This window comes from Protomyctophum bolini, assembly GCF_963924005.1.
Source record: "Protomyctophum bolini genome assembly, chromosome: 2".
Classification (NCBI taxonomy): Eukaryota; Metazoa; Chordata; class Actinopteri; order Myctophiformes; family Myctophidae; genus Protomyctophum; species Protomyctophum bolini.
The window spans coordinates 29,309,911-29,319,061 of record NC_137863.1 but is presented as its reverse complement, the minus strand read 5'-3'; positions in this window follow the sequence as shown (position 1 = coordinate 29,319,061).

The following is a 9,151-nucleotide window of genomic DNA, read 5'->3' as shown; positions in this document are numbered from 1 at the left end:
TGGCTAAATACATTACAATGTCATTGACATAAAAAATAAAATAAAAAGAAGGTTTGCGAACCACTGGCTACGTTAACCTGATAACAGGATGTCATCAGAGAACAGACCGGAATTCCATAAAGGGGCTTATTTATTCTCTTATCAAGCTGTCCGCTGTCTAATGTCAAATGTCAAGGATAATTGTCTTTTTTTCCTCACCACCATTGGGAAAGGAGTTATGAACACACATGCTTCCATGAAAATGTGTCTTCTTTTGTAGTCAATAATTGATCGGCTCTGGGATTGACCGAGAAGAACTATAGTTCTTCTCGGTCAATCAAAAGCGGATCAATAGCTCAATCCTGTTGAAGGATTAATAACTTATTAAAACACCACTGGTGACCTGCAGTGACATCATCCTTAGGCAAATTTATTTTGTATTTTATTTTAGATTTAGATGTGAGAAAGATGGTTTCCATTGTCGCATTGCAACTTTTCAGGAATAAGAAAGCCTGCAGTTTCTATTAGCTTGGATTCCCATCGATGATGTCACTGGTGGACGGGTTTCTGAACTGCCCACAGCCAGAAAAAAGTAGAAGAATGGTGGTATTTTATCATGAACATTAGACCATGAAAAGTGGTGAAGTGGTCCTTTAACACTGTAATCAGGAGAGAAACCTCATGAATTTTTTTTGTGCGTGCACAAACTTTGTCCTACACAAACATTAAATTCCCATTGACAATGAATGGACAATTTTACGTCATAGTGTAAACACAAACATTTCATAACACAAACATTGTATAGCCTGGAGGCTTTCAACTCTCAACTGTCAGTAAGAAGTTGGTGAGGATGATAAGATAAGATCCCCCTCACTACAGGAGAGCTGTCCCAGGCACCTTACTTACTTACTGTACTTACTTACTTACTTACGCCTATCGCCCAACCTTGGGCATAGGCCACGAACAAGAGCTCTCCAGGCATCCCGGTCCTGGGCCATTTTCTCCAGCTGTCCCCATGTATGGCCTATGTCATGGTTTATGTGTGTGCTTTACAATACTAATCTGTATGTCAGTGTGATGGGACCTGGTTGGAGAGTGGTGGCAATCAAGGATTGGAGGCAGCTGGCCAGTGTCTCCAATCACTATAAAAGAGCCACCTTGCCTGTGGTTTCTCTTCCACCCCAAGCATGGCCACACAGGGCATATTGTTTGTTTGACTCAGTCAAACTAATTTGTTGGGCAGATTAATTTCCCTGCCAAGTTTCTTTGGAAACATTTATTAAAGCTTTACCTACTTAATTATACTATTTAATAAACTTTCCTTTTTTGCATTTATCCCATGCTTGTTTCCCTTTGTTATGGTCTGAGAGCCGGACCTTAAAAAAGTGGGGGCTTGCCTAAACAGTTACCTGTAGTTAGTGGTTTAAAAAAATACATTTAGGTTTAAAGACCACTGTAGTTTGTTGGTGCAAAATTTAGTTTGTTTTGTTTTGTTACTAGTCAATCACAGGACAGACAAAGCTTGCACTGGGGTAAGTATTGGCCTTTGTTCATCTCTAGTAGTATTTTGAGCTAACCCTATAGGTAAAGCACGTTTCCCCTTGGGACTCGTGAGCATTTTAAAAAGTAGTGTGGGGAGAAAGTGGTTAGAGCTACTGTATATGCTCGGGGGCACATCTCTAGTCTTGGGGGGGGGGGGGGGGGTTGCCAGCTTGCTTGTCGCCTTTTCCACGCTTACAGTGTTTACAGTGCATCAATATCTGCCCAAGTATCCCTTGAAGACTATAGTGTGCAGTGTAAGGGAAGTTTTTGGATAGGCAGGTAAGAGGGGAGGCTCAATTTACTGTCTTGAGAATCCATTTGGATGGCCAATACTCTGTCCTGGTTCCTGTTTTTTTTGTTTTGTTGTTTTTTTGTCATGGCAGAGGTTAAGGCATTTGTGGATGCTCCATCAGAGGAAGTGTTAAATACCTTCAATAAAGATCAGCTGATAAAAATAGCTGAACATTATAACATTGATGTGGGTGAGCAAAGACTAAAAGCGAATATAAAATTGTTAAGGCATGTCCATATGATATGGACATTTTGACTGCACCTCAGTCCACTGCTGCTGCTAATAAGGTCGAGGGTTCAGCCTCTGTTGAGCAGCAGAAAGAATTGCTAACTTTACAATTGCAGTTAAAGGAAAAAGACTTGCAGTAAACGGAAAAGAACGTGACCTTGCAAATACAGTTAAAGGAAAAGGATTTGGAGATGGAGAGGTTGAGACACGGAGCAGAATGCAGAAATGGCTAAACTGGACATGGAGAATGAGAGACTCGCTCTAATTATGCTAGGCAAATTGAGTGAGGTCGCTAAGAGGCAAAAGTCTGCTGTGGGTCAAACACGGCCTACTGACATTGTAAATAGCCTATGTCTGGTTCCCAAATTTGATGAGCAGGAGGTTGAAGGTTTTTCACCTTGTTTGAGCGCGTTGCTGATGCGAGAGGCTGGGACAACTCAGATTGCACTGTCCTTTTACAATGTGTCTTAACCGGACGTGCACAGGAGGCATTTGCCTCAATGTCTGCAGAGGACAGTACTGACTATGACAAAGTTAAGGCTGCAGTACTGAAGATATATGAACGTGTACCCGAGGAATACCGCCAGAGATTTAGAACCTGGACTAGGGGTAAAAAGTCCTACCTGGAGTTTGCCCGTGATCTCGGGACTCATTTTAACCGTTGGTGTGCAGCATCAGAGGTAAATTACTTTCATGACTTGTTGGTGTTGGAACAATTCAATAACTCTGTTCCAGAGCTGTATCAGAGGCTGCTGCACTGGCAGATGATTTCATGTTGACTCATAGAGTTGGGAACTCCTACTCTTATTCGGTTACGGGCGATAGAGAAACAGATCCTGCTGGCGGGATGTATTTCTCTAACTGTTCTGGTGCAAATCTTACAGAACAGGGCCATCGTGCTGCACGTAACAATGAGAATGTTTGCCACTACTGCCACAAGGAAGGCCATTAGAAAAATTCTTGTGACTTGCTCATGGCTAGAAAAAAGCACAGTGATGGCCAAGTAAAGCAGTCGGCAAAGCTGTGCCAATCTCCAGTGCTACTGTTGGTCTAAAGACTAAATTCTCACCTCTCAGGCAAAAATCTGGTTTTGAGTCATACGTGACATTTCTGTCAACAGGACAGGTCTCTCTGGTAGGGAGACAGGAGAAGGTTTCAGTGAACATTTTACGGGACACGGGCTCTGCACATTCATTTGTACTTGGGTCTGTTTTGCCTTTCTCCAAGGAGACTCATACAGGCTCCTGTATTCCAGTGTTGGGCATGGGCATGTCTAAGTTCCAGGTGCCTGTGCATAAATGTGTGCTTCACTCTGCGTTCTGTAAACGTGAATGTCTTCTGCTTTTCCCATTGAGGGCATTGTGCTGATTTTGGGAAATTATTTGGCCGGGGGACATGTTTGGCCTGATCAACCAGCACAACCGGTGCAAACCAAATGTCAGTGCCGTACTAACTATTTTGGAAAGAGAAGAAAAACTCGTGTGTGTGTGTGTGTGTTAGTAACACTCAGTCAAAATTGGTAGATAAAGTTTACATTTGCCTTGACCCAAGCCATGACTAGGTTTTATTTTTTGCTGTGTTTTCACCACTGTCTTAAACTGCTTCAAAGGTACCTGTTGCTGAGAGGGGTGTGGGCTACGGCTTAATATAGATGTGAGCAGGGGCTAGAGGGAGGTTGAGTTCTGGGCTATTTGAAAGTAGGTCTATGACTATATATATTTTTTAAACATATGTTTATTGATTTTTCATTACAACAAAGTAATTTCAAAACAATTATTTACATATATTTCCCCCCCACATCCCCATGGCAGCACAAACACAATCTCTGAAGAAACATCAGGCAATGTTCATAAATACAGAACAAATTAAAAAATGATAACACAAATAACAAAAGAAAACGCATACATTACATAGGCCTACAGTTAAATCAAACAAATGCACAATGTCCAGGGTTCCTGTTGGGACCCTATCTTGAAGGGGGGAGTGTGACGGCCCCAGGGCCTATGTCATGGTTTATATGTGTGCTTTACTAATACTAATCTGTATTTCAGTGATGGGACCTGGTTGGAGAGTGGTGGCAATCAAGGATTGGAGGCAGCTGGCCAGTGCCTCCAATCACTATAAAAGAGCCACCTTAATTGCCTGTGGTTCTTTCTCGTCCACCTGGGCCACACCCGAGCATGACCACACAGAGCATATTGTTTGTTTGACTCAGTCCTCAGTTTGTTGGGCAGATTAGTTCCCCTGCCAAGTTTTTGTTGGAAACGTGTTATTTCTACTTTAAAATCAATTATACTATTTAATAAACTTTACATTTTTGCATTTATCCCATACTTGTTTCCCTTCTTTGTTATGGTCTGAGAGCTGGACCTTAACATTGGGGATAATGGTTGCAAGACTTCATTGCAATTGGAGTTGCATGGCACATTTGCTGTGGACTGGGCTTTCTTGGGAAGCAGTAACTGAAAGAATTGAAGAATTTACTGCCACCTTGTGGTGGGTGGTGAAAACCACCTGGGAACTGCAATGATGCCCATATATTTGTTTTTGATTGACATCCGTGAAAAGTGGTTGCTGGAGGAAGTGGAAGATTCAGATATATTTTTCTACTCATGTGACGGGTTGTGTGCTTGTAGATCTGCTATTTTCAAAATATTTTAAATACGTTTAACACATTTGACACATTCTGCATACTGTACTTTTACCTTTGGTACTTTAGGTTATTTGTATTACTTTTGTACCTATTCAATTACATTTTGATTACTGGATGATAAGAATAACAATAAAATGAAATAGAAATTAAAATGGAGCCAAAAGCGATTTCACTTCTAGGGTTAACATAAATAGGAAATAAATATGCTTTTTGGAATCAATCAATGATCACCAAATTAGCTAGGCCTACGCCTGTCATGTGCACCAGCAGAGACTATAGTCTGTCTCTCTCTCTCTCTCTCTCTCTCTCTGTCGAGACAGACCACGTCAACGTTTTTCCTTTGTTTTGCCAATATGTTCCCAGATTGAACAGAGACAGATGGAGAGAGACTTACTGTTACTGCATCAGAAAGTATGTATGGTTGTGGCAGAACATTATGCAACATTAATTTAATATTATTATTATATTTCCATATCGTATTGTACGATATGTGACATTGTAGTCACATTGATTGTGCTCTGCGACAGGCTACGCCCGTTTTATTGTTATTCTTTATGGATAGGCCTGGCTATCAGTGGTTCGGTTCTCAAATAAATGTGCGGGTCATCACACTCAGCAAAATTAATTGACCACCGGCGACTTCTGACGAAGTTGGCACCCTCGCATATGATGACATTTGTCAACTGTTCTTTATTTTTTGGGTCCAAATTGAACACAAATTGTCTTTAGTGCTTTTTGTGCTCTAATTTGTCCGGTTATGTTTTGCACACCGTCCGTGTGTGTGTGTGTGTCATGTGTGTGTGTCCGTCTGTCCGTCCGCCCGTCTGTTCCCACTTACCAGCTAATCTCTGGCACTGTTAACCCGGTCGATGCCAAATTTTGCACACACACTCCCTGGATGCCAACGATGAACCTCTAAATTTCCACCAGGAGGCCGACTTTTGAAAAACACTTTTTTATATTATCCTCCAGATTCTGTCCAAAAATACTGAGCACATGACTATAGTCATGTGTTCAAGACGGATCTGTCCGATATTTCAGATTCCATCCTAATTGGCTAAAATTGGCTTTCAAAGTTTGCAGGATTGACCCATTTTGAACAAAAAGCCTCAAATCATGAGCAAGCAGCGTGCAATTTACGTGAAATCTTTCACAGACTTTCCTACTAGGCTGAGGAATATATCCCACCCTTTTCACATTGGCCTGTTATAGCGCCACCAGCAGGTAGATGTTTGCAAAACACAATCTTTGGAACAAAATGCCTCAAATCATCCAATTACCATCCAAGGTGTAAAAATAAATGTCACCCTTTTCACATTGGCCTATTATAGCTCCACCAGGAGGCCGCAACCTGACCTGCCCTTTTTCTAGTTTGTGCTATTTTGATCTTTTTTATATAAATTCATGTACTTGTTATGTTTTGTGTAATTGTGTTACTATGCATACTGTCATTACGGGGCCTGGCCAATAGGGGGCACCAGTACACCAGAGCAGCCCGCAGGTTAATATCAGAATACTGATATATTACAGCTGTTACAATTCCAAACATGCAAACATGACTCGTGACGCGCTTTGAGCTTGTAGATCGGCTATTTTGGCTATGAGAGTAATATTCAATGTGGCCCTGGAGTGAGTATGGAACTATAGTGGCCCACTCCATCTTCAAAGTTGCCCGCCTCTGCTCTAAACATAACTTAAAGGACCACTTTTCAAACTATCTTCATATAATTGGTCCTCACTAATGTTCATGATAATATACCACAACATATTTTTTCTATTTGATCTGTGTCTCATAGTATAGGAGGGCTGTGGGCAGTTCAGAAACCCGTCGTCATCGTTGGGCAGATTTTTTTTTTAGATTTCTATTTTATCGTGAGAATGATGGCTTCCATTTTCGCATTGCAACTTTTCAGGAATAGAAAGTCTGCCGTTTATATTAGCTTGGATTCCCTATCGATGACATTTTATTCATGTTTTCATCATATGGGGATTAATGGGGTGCCAACTTCACACTGTCCACGGAGGTCTTTTACAAAAAAAACAATGTCACCAAATTATGGCAGCCTAATTGATTGATTGATTGAGAAATGTATTCACAGTATGTAGAATTGGTACATTTGCTACGAGGATAAAACCAGAAAGCACTATAAGACTTGTTTACACCAGGGTCCTCCATTTTCAATTTCATGGGGGTCACTTTTGATATTTTGCCCAGGCCAGCACATTCCTTGAGCCAGTCCTGATGGTCACCGGCTTCATTACTAACAAGTATAATATCCATGGGAGGGACAATAGAAATATAGAATGCGAGCTGTTCAAAACTCAAAACAACTGACCAACATCTCCATCAGCTCAGAATTGAAACTGGGATCGCTGAGGAGAGTAGCCACATGAGCCGAGCCCGAGCCACTGAAATCAGTCCCAAGTCTGAAGTATCATAGAATGTGCCTCACCGTGCTTGATTATTGCCCCATCAACTCATGTCTGCCTTCTTGACAACCTTCAGAATATTCCCTGAATATTGTACACTATAAGTGGACAACGGACACTGCTTCCACAAATTGTGCCAAACCCCAGCGTTAGTGACCGATGACAAGTTGCTGCTACAGTTACATATCATTGCCCCATAGCCATGGCCCTCCAATAAATATATGCTCCCTCCACCCTAAATGATCACATCAGTGTCATTTGAACAGCCACATTGGATTATAGAATAGAAATCCAGAGGGAGCATAATTATGTATTAGATCCATTAGAGACAATGGTCTTCAGACCTCTCTGACAACTAGACTGTTGAACTGCAGTCCACCATGTTTGGCCAAATGGATTTAACGTTAAACTGCATTGTCTGACTTGGCTATTGTCCATAATTGTACTAACCACAAAAAACAAGATTATTGCAGAGCCATGCACAGTACACCATACAAAAACATTACAAAAAACAGGATAACTGATTAACAAAAATATAATGATTTGCTTCTAACCGTCTCTGTCTTAGCGTGTCTGTCAGCAATGTGCATTAAGAATCTGCCACTGAACTAAAGAGAGCTCTTTAATATGGAAAATGTCATTACAGAATCTGTGAGAAACCCTCCAAGTTATCCATGTCCAACTTCAGAAGAGGAACAATGGTAAGACAATTTCATTCACTGTCATGTCAAGCTCGACTTTGACAGAAATACTTTTGACCTTGTTACTGAAAGAACCAAAAGAAAAACTACCCTACTCATTGTGCAAAATATCCCATCAGACAAGTTTTCAAAATGTATAAAAATGAGTGCTGTCCGACGATTAAATATTTTAATCTGTTTACAATGTACCTTGGATATTTTTCAAGTATTTTATATCCATATTAACATGAGAGTGAAACAATATGCTGGCTTTATGCAAAAGTATGTTAATTATCTTTGCAATTCAATTAAAAACCTAAAAGAAACCATAAAGGTACTGCATTAAACAGACTGTAGCAGATGGGTATAAGGATCTGCCAAATGTACTTGATATGAGTTTTGTAGGATCTGTATGGTTTAATATAAAGGTTCACTAACATATTTGTTTGTTGTTACATCAACGCTAAAGGATGGACCTCATAGAGGATTCTACAAAATAAAACAAACTCAATTAAGCAGAGGATATTGTAGCCAATGTTTGACGCAAGTATAGTTTGTTCATTGCACGACATTTTCATTTTAGAAGTGGCAGAATTTAGGCCAAGGAGTGTTTCTCATGCAAAACTAATGCTTGGAATGGATTCAGAATCATGAAAACCCCCTAGTTTGGAACATTAATGCCTTATAATAATAATTAATTGCATTTTTATGGCGCTTTTCTATGCACTATGTGCCTACTCAAAGCGCTTACAATATGGTTAATTGATTCATACATTGGGAGGTGAAGCGGCGAACAGTCGACGCCAGCGTCCTCACTTCCCACCCCCAATCCAACCCTTGTATTGTATAAACCTGACCCAATCCAGCCTTATATTGGTTGTCTATGGTGTGGTATACAAAATTGTCCATAACATTTTCGCGATGTTTCCGGCAGAGCAGACCTCTCATTCTGTGGCCCTTATGACTAAGTGAATAGAAAAAACACAAATAAAAAGTATGTCATGACATCCCAGGTTAATCTCTATTCCATTTGGGCCTGTGGCTCCCCGGCTATAGGGTCCCCATTACTTTTTTTTAAAACAATTTAGGCATTTAGCAGACGCTCTTAATCCAGAGCGATTTACGTTAAGCAAAAACAAAAACATGGCATATATCACATATAAAAAGTAGTTATAATGAATCATGTATAAACTAAGAACGTAACGTTGGAGTATCTATGTAAACTATACATACTATACTATATTATTCATGTGTACTATAAAGTGCTATGACTACATAAAATGCAATTCTAGTGCTGTCTTCGTAACAAGCTATAAGTCTGTTTAAAATACTATCTAAGTCTACATA